Raw genomic sequence first — 14,435 nt, forward strand, 5'->3', positions numbered from 1 at the left:
TTCTCTGCATATTATAAACACTTCCCAGTTTAGAAAAGTCATGTGTCAAGCCTTCAGTGGTCACTTGTGACCAACGGTTACACATAAGACAGAACAGATCTCTGGGAACAAAGAATTAACTAAGAGCAAAGAAAGGAGGTTCTTTTTGAAGACCTAATTCCAAACATTTGCAAGCAGAACTTGCTGGTTCTCATTTGTCCTGCGTGAGGCAGATGGTAGGAAACCTAGGACAAGTACTTGTTGTTGTTTGAAATTGCTTTTAACAATAATTTAATTTATTATGCAAAAACCCAGTGTTGCCCAGGAGCTGGTGTCTGAAGGAAACACCACATCTTTTTGGGGTATTAAAGTATAACTTTTTAAAAGGAGGATGTTAGTAAGTTAACTCAGTCAAAGATAGAAACAACAGATCTCTTATCTTTTTAATGAAATTTACATGAAAGAATTTGGTAAACTGGAGAAAGTACTGTATAATTCGTATTAAAAATTAGAAATATTTAATGTGGTACAACATTTCATTGATGACCACACTTCCCTTGATGCTCTTCAGTGCCACCCCTCCATCCCTTCCTAGGAAGACTTCCCTTTGAAAGAAGAAAAATTCTTTCTTTCTCAAACCATTTTATATCTATGCAAAAATATATGCTTTTATTAGAATAGCATAGAAAATGTTACTGGAAAATTCTGTTATAGAATGAAAGAATTCTCTTTTGACTTGAAATATACATATTTTGTTTCCCCACTTTTCTTTTTTAAAGATAATTCTTTTTTATCATGATGCTAGGCTTTCATTACTTTTGTCACAGAATAATGACAAACTGACAGAAATGTTCTAATGGGAAAATGTCTGTGAAAACTTGTGACATATTACAGGCTTATCTCCCCCCACCAAATAATTTAAGATTAATTGTGGTAGTCTTTTTTATCAGGATATAAATACTTGGATTGCAGAACAGTACATTTCAAAGTTCAATGTGATATTATTGTTCCTTCGTAAAACCTAAGTGAAAAGATGCTCACATGTATGTTGCTATAGAAATAAATTTGACTAGCATATTAAAGTGCTATGCAAAACCCTATCATTCTACTTTTTCCACCTTTAGCTAAATAAAGCAACTGTCATTTTAGTAAATAATTAATTAACAAAAGTCATGAGACCATGTGGTTGATTGACAGCAGATTTGAAAGGAAAACATCACAACTTCCTCTAAAAGTGCTAAAAATTTTTTTCTGAACTGTTTTGTACACTGATCTTTCTGGCCTCTTTATTTTTATTATCATCTTGTCAAACTTGGCCATTAGAGGCTCTGACAGACAGCCATCTTGAGTAACGTTGAAGTTGGTCATGGGGACACTGTGCTGACGATGCTTTTGTGCTGATGCATGCTAACTTATCTGTCAACTTGATGCAACCTAGGATCACCTAGGAAGTCTTACTCAAGACAGATCAGGTTGGAGAGTGGGCATGTCTGAGGGAGATGTTTGGATTATGAATTGATGTAGAAAGATTAAGGTCATTGTAAGTAGCAGCCTCTACAAAGGAGGTCTTGGACAGCATATAAGAGAAAGCTGAAAAAAAACAAAAAAAAAACAAAAAAACAAAAAACAAAAAAAGCAAGCAAGAAGCCACATTACCTTCTTTTTCTGCCCTTTTCTTCCCACAGTAATAGTTTGTAACCTGAAAACTGTGAGCCAAGGTGAGCCCTTTCTCCCTTAAAGTGCATTTTGTTAAAATATTTCCCCTAACAACAAAAGTTAAACCGAGAAGCCACCAGCTTTCCTTGTGCCTCTCCTTTCCTTTCCTTCCCTTTCTTTTCCTCGGGGATCTTTTGGTGGCTGATTATACACCACAAATCCTTTCCTGTACTTAGGTTACTGTTGACCAACTATTACTCGATTATAATGTGGGGAGAGAATATCAGTGTTTTCCAATGTCATCTTATGGGACACAGTTTTGTATCACAAGAAAGCTATAGTTAAGCTGGTACTGAGATTTAAAACATCTGGAACTATGCCAGATGTTTTTTCCAACATACTATGGAACTTCAGAAAACACTATGGATGATATTGTGAAATGCTACATACTTTATTGGAAATGTCACAACTCTTGCGCTTTGCTTTGACCTGTTATTCCTCTGGAGCAACCCAAGGTATGCTTAGGCCAAGAAACCAAGCTAATCAGCCCTGTATTCAAAAAATTAAGAAGTTTAGAATTATAGTGATTATTGTTATTATTTTGAATGTGTTGGAGGACACACTTGTGTCATTCCGTGGTTTTGGAGTCAGAGGACAACTTTCAGGAGTTGGGTCTTTCCTGTCACTGTGGGTTTTAGGACAGAAGACAGGTCATCAGGCTTACAAAACAACTGTTTTTACCCACTGTATTAGTCAGGTTTTCTAGAGTCACAGAACTCATGGGTAGTCTCTATAGAGTAAAAGAATTTGTTGATGACTTACAGTCTGCAGTCCAATTCCCAACAATGCTCAACAGCAGCTGTGAATGGAAGTCCAAGGATCTAGCAGTTGTTCAGTCCCACACAGTAAGCAGATAAAGAAGAGAGAAAGGGAGACTTCCTTCTTCCAATGTCCTTATGTGGTCTCCAACAGAAGGTGTAGCCCAGATTAAAGGTGTGTGCCACCATACCTTTAATCCCAGTTGACCTTGAACTCAGAGATCTCCCTATCTTAATCTTCTGGAATTCATAGCCACTATGCCTCAAGATCTCCATACCAAGATCAAGGTCAGAAACTTCTATCTCCCAGCCTCCAGATTAGGATCACTGGTGAGCCCTCCAATTTTGGATTGTAGTTCATTCCAGATATAGTCAAGTTGACAACCAGGAATAGCCCCTACGCCCACTGAGCCTCCTCACTGGCTTAATAAAAATCTTTAATGAATAGAATTGGAGACTTTTATAGATAGTGCCTATCACTATCACTTCAAGCTTTTGCCATCTACCAAATGATATACCAGCTTGATGTTGGTTTGTGAGCTTTTTAATATATCATTGCACAGACTTGGCTAGTATTTTGTTGAGAACATCTGAATCTACGCCCGGGAAAGGAAACCACCTTGTAGTTTTCTTTTATTGTAGTATTTTCACTGGGCTATGGTATCAGGAAACTCTGGCTTTGTAAAATACGTTTATAATTGTTCCTTCCTTTTGAATATTTTGGAAGAGTCTGAGGAATGTTCAGCATTATTCTTTAAATATCTGATAGAATTTACCAGTGAAAGTCCTGGACTTTTCTTCCCTGAGAAGTGTTTAAAGTTTGATGAGGATTAATCACTGGCCAGCTCAGCCTTCCTGTTTTCTCATGATAGGTTGAATGTTTCTAATACTGCACCAATTCCTTCAGCTTTTTCCAGTTGTTGGTGAATACTTTTCAAGGCATTTCATCATGATGCTTTGTGTTTCTGAGTTATCTATTGTGATGTCCTTTCTTTTATTTATCATATTATTTGGGTCCTCCTTTCTTTTTTAAATCTAGCTGAAATTTGTTAGTTTTGTCTTTATAAACAGCTTACAGTTTAATCGATTTGTCCTGTTGCTTCTCTCATCTTGATTTCAGTTGTTTCTATTCTAACCAGGTTTCTCTTTCCTAACTTTGTGTTCAGTTGATTTTACCGGTTTCTTGGGGTGTAAAGGAAGGAAGGGTGTATGGGTGACGTGTCTTTCTTTCTTCGTCATCTTTTTTTGTGTGTGACTGGCCTTGTTATGCTGCTCAGATAGCTCTGAAACTAATTGTGTAGATTCTTCCAGTCATAGTTCTTCTGCCTTGACTTCTAAGTGCTGGGCTAACAGGCATTGGCTACTACATCTCCTGTGTTTTCTCTTCCTTCCTTCCTTCCTTCCTTCCTTCCTTCCTTCCTTCCTTCCTTCCTTCCTTCCTTCCTTCCTTCCCTCCCTCCCTCCTTCCCTCCTTTCTCTCTCTTTCTCTCTCTCTCTTTCTTTCTTTCTTTCTTTCTTTCTTTCTTTCTTTCTTTCTTTCTTTCTTTCTTTCTTAAACTCTTTATTGATTCTTTGTGAATCTCACATCATGCACCCAATTCCACACAGAAAACATCTTGTGGAAACTGTAGCTTTGGACCTGCAGGACCAGCTCTTTCACATGCTCCAGCAGGTCATAGAAAAGGTAATGTAGGAGTGGGCCAACTCAAAGCCCTGAATCTGGGCCACGATGGTTAGCTGAGTTAGTCATACCTTCGACTCTGCCAGGCCAGCACTACCAGGGCAAGTTCTCTAGCACTGCCCTGGCTGGCTCACCCAAATGCCGATACCTGCAAAGGGCAGAGATGCCTCTCCTGCTCTCATACCCTTGGGGGCTGGCCCAACTGCACCTACCTACTCCAACAAAGCCAGCCTACTTGTCCCCACAGTCACCATCAGGGAAGACATTTATGGGTATAAAATTCCATCTTAAAACTAACTTTGTGTCAATCCATAAATTGTGATGAGCTTAATTTTAATCTTTTTAGGAGTGGTGTGTGTGCGTGTGTGTGTGTGTGTGTGTGTGTGTGTGTGTGTGATGTCCAAGATTTTATCTGCTGTTAGGCAAGTTCTGTACCTCTGAGCTTCTTCTATAACCTTCAAACTTCTTAGATGTTTTACAGGAGTTTGGTGGCCTACTATAATCTATTCTGGAGAACATTTGCTTGAGATGAATATGCATTATGAAGTCTTATAAGATACTGTAACATTCATGTCTGTTAAGTCCACCTGGGTTATATAATTTCCAAATTGAATCTATGTGTGGATGAACAATCCATGCTGAATATGCCTTCTGTTACTGATTGTATTAATCTGCTAAGTTTAACATTTATTTTATATATATGAGGGCTACTGTGTGTGTGTGTGTGTTTGTGTGTGTGCACAATTATTATAACTATTTGATGAACAATGCAATGACCTTGTTTCCCTCCTGTAACAAATTTAAAGTTATTTTTAAAAATATAAACACTACCATCTACGCTCTCTTTAGTTAGTCTATATAAACTTTTTTAAAAAAATCATATCTAAACTTTCAGCATATATTTTTCTTGGAAATTGAAGCCAACTGTCTTTGTTCTTTTCTCCCTGTCTTTCCTTGTGACTAGATAATTTTCATAGTGATATGCTTTGATTCATTTTTTTCTCTACCTTCTATAGGCATGTTCTTTGTGTTTACCAAGCCTTACATAAAATATTCATAATTGTAATGGAGTATTTTAAACTGACAGCAAGTAAGTTGAATCACATAAAATGACACAAGAATTCTACACTTCTGCTGCTTCCAAGAAGCACATCTTGTCGATGATTTACAACTTTTCATGATACTCATTCACAAATTATTGTACCTCTGCTTTTTAAAAAATCTTTTGTCACTTAGCCTTTGGATGACAATTAAAAATGTTTGTACACCTTCTTGCTGGTAGGAGAGTATTCCTTCTTTGTATTTGGAGTTTTTAATTAGATTTTTTTCAATTTAATTTTCTATCTTATAAGGTAGGTATAAAAATGATGAATTCTCTCTGCTTTTGCTTGTCTAGAAAATTGTTTTCTTTATTTATATTTTTGAGACAAAGCATTTTCTGGGGGAAATACTCATAGTGGGCAGGTTTTTTGTTCTCATTTGTTTGTTTGCTTGTTTGTGCACTTCTAATATACCACCCCACAGTCTTCTAACATGGAAGGTTTTGGATAATTACTCTACTAATTTTTTTCAGGAAGGCTCTTTTATATATGGTGAGCTATTTTCCTTTTGCAAGCAGCTTCTTTATTGTATTTTAACTTACTTATAAAGTGTAATGAACAACAAAATATGTTTGGGTAATTATCCAGTCAACCTTAGAATGAATAGCATTTCCCTGTTTTTGTTTTTGTTTTTGTTTTCAGTTAGAAGACCCACAGAAGACTGTGTTTTATGCATTGGTTAAAGAATGCAGAGACATATATTTATTTATTATTTATTAATTTCTGTATGCAGATGGCTTGTCAGCACGTATGTCTGTATCTCATATGTGCCTTTGACGTCCATAGAGGGAGCTGGATCTCTCAAACTGGAACTACAGACAGTTGTGATGCACCTTGCAGGTGCTGGGCAATAAAGTTGAGTCCTCTGAAAGAGCAGCTGGTCCTGCTAATGGCTTGGCTTTCTCTCCAGACAATACATTTAATAGGAGCATAGTGATTATTTGATGGTATATTGACATCCTGGCTGAGACTTCATGATAAATGAATGAATAATGAAGTGTATGCCTATAGTTAATGAATTATCTTGTACTTTCTTTCTTGGATCAACTGTAGAATATATGTTTTCAAGTATATATAAAACTAAACAAAGTCAGTGCTTAAGGTGAGATGTAGAAGGATAAGCCAAGGCTTGATCTAAAATATGATGCCTGACTTAATGTAATTAATAGTTTGTTAATTCCTTGTTTTTCATACTTAAAGGAATTTTTAAATTTTTTATTTAATCTTTTTTCTTTTTTGTTCTACACTACAGATTTTATTCACTCCTGGTCCACCTTCCAGCTCTTCTACATACCATACCTCCTCCCTGCCTATCTCTATGAGACTGTCCCCACCCCCACCCTACCCCAACCCTACCCCTGCCCCACTAGACCTCTAAACACCCTGGGGCCTCTAGTCTCTTGAGGGTTAGGTGCATATTCTCTGACATACCCAGACCCAGCAGTCCTCTGCTATATATGTGTTGGGGACCTCATATCAGCTAGGTGGTAGTCCAGAGATCTCAGGGGGGGTGCAGATTAATTAAGATTGTTGGCCTTCCTACAGGGTTGTTTTCCCCTCAGTTTCTTCCAGTATTTCCCTAATTCAACAACAGGGGTCAGCAGCTTCTGTCCACTGCTTGGGTTCAATTATCTACATCTGACTCTTTCAGCTGTTTGTTGAGTCTTTCAAGGAGGCAGTCAAGATAGGTCCTTTTTTTGTGAGCACTCCATAGCCTAGGTAATAGTATCAGGCTTTGGAGCCTCCTCTGATGGATCCCACTTTGGGTCTGTCCCTGGACTTTATTTTCCTCAGACTCCTCCCCATTTCCATCCCTTCAGTTCTTTCAGACAGGAACAATGATAGGTCAGAGTTTTGACTGGGATGGCAACCCCATTCCTCACTTGATGCCCTGTCTTTCTGATGGAAGTGGGCTCTATAAGTTCCCTTTCCCCAATGTAGAGTATTTCATCTAAGGTCCCTCCCTGTGAGTATGAGAGTCTCTCACCTCCCCCAACCTCCTACCTCCGGAGCTTGCCTGTTCCCATTCTTTCTGCTGGCCTTCAGGGCTTCAGTCCTTTTCTCCCACCCAATACCAGACCATGTTCCCCTCTTCCCCTCCCCCTGTTTCCTTTTCTTCCCAGGCCCCTCCCTCCCTCTCACCTTGTGATTGCTCTCTTCAGGGAGAAGTGGGACTGAGGCTTCCTCACTTGGGCTCTTCAGCTTGTTGACCTATTTTAATTCTGTAGACTGTATCTTGGGTATTCTCTACTTTCTTTTTCCATTTCTCTCTCTCTCTCTCTCTCTCTCTCTCTCTCTCTCTCTCTCTCTCTCTCTCTCTCTTTCTCTCTTTCTTTCTTTTGGCTAATATCCACTTATTAGTGAGTACATATCATGCATGTTCTTTTGGGTCTAAATTATGCCACTCAGGATGATATTTCCTAGTTCCATCTATTTGCCTGCAAAAATCAGGGTGTTCTCATTCTTAATAGCTGAATAGTATTCCATTGTGTAAATGAATCACATTTTCTGTATTCATTCTTCTGTTGTGGGATATCTGGGTTGTTTCCATCTACTGCCGATTACAAACAAGCCTGCTATGAACATAATGGAACACATGCTCCTGTGGCATGGTGGGGCATCTTTTGGGTATATTCCTAAGAGTGGTATAGCTGGATCCTCTGGTAAAATTATTTCCAATTTTCTGAGAAACAGCCAGATTGATTTCCAGAGTGGTTGTGCCAGTTTGCAATCCCACCAGCAATGGAGGAGTGTTCCTCTTTCTCCACATCCTCTCCAACATGTGCTGTCACCTGAGGTTTTGATCTTAGCCACTCTGATTGGTGTAAGGTGGAATTTCAGGGTCGTTTTGATTTGCATTTCTCTGATAACTAAGGACTTTGAAATTTTCTTTCTTTCTTTCTTTCTTTCTTTCTTTCTTTCTTTCTTTCTTTCTTTCNTTCCTTCCTTCCTTCCTTCCTTCCTTCCTTCCTTCCTTCCTTCCTTCCTTCCTTCTCTCTCTCTCTCTCTCTCTCTTTCTTTCTTTCTTTTTTTTTTTGATGTAAAAACATGAGGTAGTTTAATGGTGGAGCTCAGGGTCGAAATGTATCTCACGCAGGAGACAGTGGTTTAGAAAATTTCTTTAGGTGCTTCTTAACCATTCGAAATTCCTCTGCTGTGAATTCTTGGTTTAGTCCCCCCCCCCTTTTGATTGGATTGTTTGGTTTTTCGGATGTGAAGTTAGTGAAGATTTTTCCCCCCAATCTGTAGGTTGCAGATTTGTCTTATTGACTTTGTTTTACAGAAACTTTCTAGTTTCATGAGGTCCCATTTATCAATTCTGTTTAGGAAATTTCTGCCTGTGCAAATGAGTTCAAGAATGAGTTCAAGGCTCATTCCCACTTTCTCTTCTATTAGATTCAGTGTATCTGGTGTGTATTGTTGAGGTCCTTGATCTGCTTGGACTTGTGTTTTGTTCAAGGTGACAAATATGGGTCTATTTTCATGTTTCTACACACAGGCAGCCGTAGACCAGCATCATTTATTGAAGATGCTTTGTTTCTTCCACTGTATGGTTTTGGCTTCTTAGTCAAAGACCAAGTGTCTGTAAATGTATGGTTTTATTTCTGGGCCCTCAATTCTATTCCATTGATTAACATGTCTGTCTCTGTACCAATATCATGCAGTTTTTATTATTAATATTGCTCTGTAGTATATATAGCTTGAGGTCAGGGATGGTGATCCCCCCCCCCCCCAGCCATTCTTTTATTGTTAAGAATTATTTTTGCTATTCTGGGTTTTTGCCTTTCCAAATAAATTTGAGAATTGTTCTTTCCATGTGTTTGAAGAATTGTGTTGGGATTTTGACAGGGAGTACATTGAATCTTTAGATTGCCTTTGGTAGGGTGGCCATTTTTACTATGTTAATTCTGCCAATCCATGAGCATGGAAGATCTCTCCATTTTCTCAGGTCTTCTTTGATTTCTTTTATGAGATACTTGAAGTTATTATCATACAGATCTTTCACTTGTTTGGTTAGAGTTACCCCAAAATATTTTATATTATTTGTGGCTATTGTGAAAGGAGTTGTTTCCCTAATTTCTTCCTCACTCTGTTTATCATCTGTCTAAAGGAAGGCTACTGATTTATTTGAGTTAATTTTATATCTGGCCACTATGCTGAAGTAGTTTATCATCTGTAGAAAGTTCTCTGGTAGAATTTTTGGGGTCACTTAAGTATACTATCATATCATCTGCAAATAGTGATACCTTTCTTTCTTCTTTGCCAGTTTGTAGGCTCTTGATCTCTTTCTGTTGTCTCATTGTTCTAGCTAGCACTTGGAGTACGATATTGAGTAGATATGGGGAGAGTAGGAATTTCTTTTAAAGGACACCAGCAATTTTCTTGCTCCTTTGAATATAGCTTGAATATACAAGCCTAGTCCAGTCAATTCACTAAGACCTGGAGGGTGTGGTAAGAATTACATAATATCAATAGTTATAATGAGACTATCATCATTTACTTGTCAGGACAATAGCAACTTCCAGGAATTCTCAGGGGGTAAGCCCTATATTCATTAAAGAAAATTGGAAAGATGGGCCAGTTTGGAAGTGTGCTAAGTTTGAACCCCTAGAATTCAGAAACAAAGCATGGTTGCATGTGCCTGTAACCCCAGGATTAGTGGTTGGAGAGAGTAGAGCATCACTCACTGCTCACCTATCCTTACCAAAAATCAAGCCCCCAGTTCAATGAGATACCCACTTTATTGCAGCGCAGTATGGCAGAAGGCAGTAGAGGAAGACAATCAACAGCCTGATCTCATGGCCTAGAGGGACTGCACAGCTCTGCGTACCCTCATAGCCCTGTGCACACAACCTGAACACATATGTGCAGACTGCTAACAGTTTAGCATATACTTTTATGATCATTAATATGCCAGAGGACATCCAGCATTATAGCTTTTGTTACTATTATGTTCTAGTAAAAACTCTGAATGTTTTTGCATCCAGTGATGCATGTTCCTGTAGTCAAATGTGCAAGTGAATTCTCATCTTCTTCTCAACTTTAACTTCTTATTCATTAGATCTGAGGGCAAGGCCTATTTTATGGTTTAAATGTCATCTTCAATATAGTGAAGTCGAAAGCTCTTTAAGCCTATATAGTTACTAATACTTTGTCAACGTTTCGTCAAATATGGCGACTTGATTGTCATCTTACCCCTAGTTCACACATTTTCTGAGATACCTCATCTTTTCTCAGAATTTTTTTCACTTATCTATAAGCCTACCACCTTTTTAGAGATACTGCTTTCCATGAAGGCATAAATTATAAATATGTTATCATTTTAAGGGATGATTACAAATAATTATGGTTTTGGATAGGGAGGAAAGAAAATAGGGAGCATGGACTCAGGGATTTCTATCTTGATTTCTTTCCTACTTAAGATAAAGAGGGTTGAAAAGAAAAAGGATGGATATAGAAATATTATAAAAATTAGACAAATACGGTAGATTGAATCTATTCTTAAAAGCATTTTATAGCCCTTATCTTACATTGGTATAGAAGTTTGTATATTGTTACAGGTGTAAGGTTATCATTGCCATAAATCTTTGTATATTGAGACAAAATTTAAGATTAAAATTAAAATTAAGATTATGTTTCAACCCTTCTATAGGCATTGTGCCTATGTAGCTCATTTAAAAGTACAAGTTTTAATCTTGGTTCTTTTAATAGCTGCTATTACAAACTGTTTAAGATAATTAGTAATGCAAGTAACTAACCAGTCAATCAAACTCATGGTCATATTAAATTCTAATCTGGATTATCACAGAAATATACATCCAGGCTTGAACAGATAATAGCATTCTTTGCTTGTTTGGATTTGCTATAAATAGGCAAATGGTCTTCAAAAGCATCAGAGACTCACCGAATATGGCATTTAAGGTTATTTCATTATTAAAAGAACATTTGACTTAGAGTCACTTCTGCTCCAGACAGTATCTCCATCCCACTTGAAAGAAGATGATGAGCTCCAATACCTCCAAGTAGAGTTGCTTTTATTATGGCAAGCTAGCCACTGGGCAAGAAATGCCCTAAGTTTATCTGCAGACAAAATACTGTCCAAAAAGGACAAACAGATGCCAGATAGTTGACTGCTAAGCTCTGCCAAGACAGTGTAAGTCAGTTCTTCATAATTCCTACCTCACTTAAGGTCTGTCAGACGTTTTGAGCCAAAAGGCTAAAGATAGATACTCCAAAGTTATAAGGAATATTGGGAACTGTCCTGGTGGTAAGCTATCTCTGTAATTTCTATGATTTTTGAAAGCTGTATCCCTGCACTTCCTTCATACTCAGATAATATTTATTCCTTCTGAGATCTGGTTGAAGACTGCATTTTATAGTCTCACAACTATACTTCAGTTGTCTAGGATTTACGAAGATACTCTTAGGATGGTAATACAAGTTAAAATAAGAAATAATTTAAATACAAAATTATAACTCACCAAGATAGGATAGATGATAAAATACTTTATCAATTGTCAAATATAATGGACCAAACATTAAAAATGTATATCATATATTATAATTTTCATAATCAGTATAACTGTGTTCAGTTTATATCTGATAGAAAAGGAGGGTTTTATTGGACTAAAAAGGGGACTCGTTGAGGTTTGATCTTTTGCTATGTATTGTAATGTTGAGTGTGGCCCCCAATACCTAGTTGCCCCAGAGAGGAGTCCACATGTAGACCCAAATGATGATATGTGACCTTGCTCCCAAGTTATTTCTGATTTGTAAATAAAGATATTAACAGCCAATAGCTGTGCAGGAGAGACATGTGCAGCATTTAGGTTCCCAGGCTCGGGGTGAGAGAAGAGCAATGAGTGGAAGAAGAAGGTAAACGGAGGAAGAAGTCACCATGGGATATGAATCTTAATATAATAGCCATGTGGGTTGGCTAAGTGTAGTTAAAAGCAACCCATATGAAACATGGAAAATTATGTAATGGGATTATTGGATGGGAAATAGATATAATAACATACATGATAGATATCTGCTCAGCTCTTATGCTGATTAAGGCTTATTATAAACATAAAGTTTGTGAATGTCTTTTATTTGGGAACTAAATATGCATGGGTTCAGATTTCAAAGGTGGGTTGGAAACCCCAGATTGGGATTAAAAATTTCTACACCACCTGTTTTTAGCGATGAAGGCATATGGCACACACAGCAAAGTCCCTTTGGGGAGAACTAAGACTGAGATGAAAATTCTTCCTGAATATCTTTGCTGTTGAAATCTTTCTTTCAAGATAAACTGCTCCTGAAACACAGTTCCTCATATCTGGCTTCATGATATGACTGTCTTTCTCTATCAGCTCTACAAAGTGCACATCAGTCTAAGTAGATGCAGAGTACAACTGCTTTGCTTAGTTGGGTTTACTAACTACATATTTTGTGGATCTTGTTAGATCTAAACAATGAATACCTGGGAAGGTACCAGCTTGTATGGTACAGGGGCTGGATAACCCAGTACTTTTTAAGTTCAATGAAGCAAACCTTTCTTCCCATGGTGAACTGTAGGGTTGGAGATCATGGCAGATTCAGGGCAGGATCAATTTTTACTAGAAGGAGATTTTTACTGAGGCAATAATTTTGGATTTGGATTTGTCATCAGTGTCCTATTCAATGGATGTTAACTAACCTGAATAAGACTTTACATTTATCAGTTCATACTCCTTCCTTTGAAGACAGACTTTCAGGTTTCAAGACATAGCCTAATAGGAGGAAAATATCTGGAACAGAACTGAGCTTAGATCCTTAAATCTGAATTCATGCATGTTTCTGTCTAGCTTTCTATTTGAGTGTTCTTTCGATGGGAAAGAACTGTGTGTGTGAACTTTCTGAAGATCAAGTTTTCACTCAATAAAGTATCAGCACATTACACAATCTTGTTATTAAAAGTTTACTTAGATATTCAGTTTCAGAGATGTGGTAGCTTTCTGCGAGTGCTGCCTCCAGAATGTGGCATTTTAGAGGTTATATAGGTATACTTGATTGTGTTTGGTTTTCCTTGAAGTTCATTAGTATTATAACTTTCTTTATTTTAACTCTTGGTGCAGCATTTGTTCAGTGGACATTTCAGAGCAGGGATTTGGCATCTCTGATAAAAAGAAATCTCTAAGAGGGACTGAAAGAAAAGTATAGAAACACACACTACAGAAAATACTAAGGTCACCATATCTTGGGTTCCTCTGATTTCCTTTAGTCTGAATATAAAGACCATGCAGTGTATCAGTGTGGATATGAGCATTAACCACTTTTGAGATTCATGTTACACAGTCCAATGTGAGGTTTTTTTTTTTTTTTTTTTTACATATTAATTGTTGCTAGACTGGTAACTGAACCTACGACCTTGTATATGGTAATCACTCTACCACTGAAGTATACTGCTAGCCCTTCCAATATAACTTACAAAAAACTTATTTATTTTTTTTGAGAATTTCTTATATGTATATAAGGCATTTTGATTATATCCATCTCTATACTCTCCTCTCCAATTTGTCCTACACCCCTTCTACTTCACTAATAAAATTTTAAATAGTAACTCTTTTATGAGTAATTTATATGCAAAAATGGATATTATAGCAAAATAATTTGAAGAGAAATAGAGCAATGTGAAATAAAGGTGCCCATGGCTCAATAGATAATTAATTTTGACAAATCTCTATTTTTCTGATCCATGCTCAATTTGATTCATAACTAATACTTTTAGGTTAATTTCATAGGTAAACTATCTCTTCCTATGCATATTATATGTCTTGGATGAACAACACATTTTCTATTATTTGTCATTTATTGCTGAATCTGTTACATTTGTCATTGATTGATAATAAATTTTAGAATAAAGCCATATCTGTTTGAAATATACTCTTATTACATGTCAAATTATATAATCAAAATATCTTTTAGCATATTTTTGATAAATGGGCTGAATAAATATGTCTTAGTCAGAGTTTCTATTCCTGCACAAAAATGATGACCAAGAAACAAGTTGGGGAGGAAAGGGTTCATTCAGCTTACACTTTCCACATTGCTGTTGATCACCAAAGGAAGTCAAGATTGGAACTCAAGCAGATCAGGAAGCATGAACTGATGCAGAGGCCATGGAGGAATGTTACTTACTGGCTTGCTTACCCTGCCTTTCTTTCTTTTTTTTTTTTT

General features: G+C 37.1%; 1 protein-coding gene across 1 annotated transcript in view; it reads left to right on the plus strand.

Moving 5' to 3' along the window:
- Window positions 1-14,435, plus strand: part of Themis (thymocyte selection associated) — a 211,972-nt gene that overhangs the window by 151,532 nt on the left and 46,005 nt on the right. The gene's annotated exons all lie outside the window — the stretch shown is intronic.

The sequence above is a fragment of the Mus caroli genome, chromosome 10 (assembly GCF_900094665.2).
Source record: "Mus caroli chromosome 10, CAROLI_EIJ_v1.1, whole genome shotgun sequence".
In the NCBI taxonomy this organism is placed as follows: domain Eukaryota; kingdom Metazoa; phylum Chordata; class Mammalia; order Rodentia; family Muridae; genus Mus; species Mus caroli.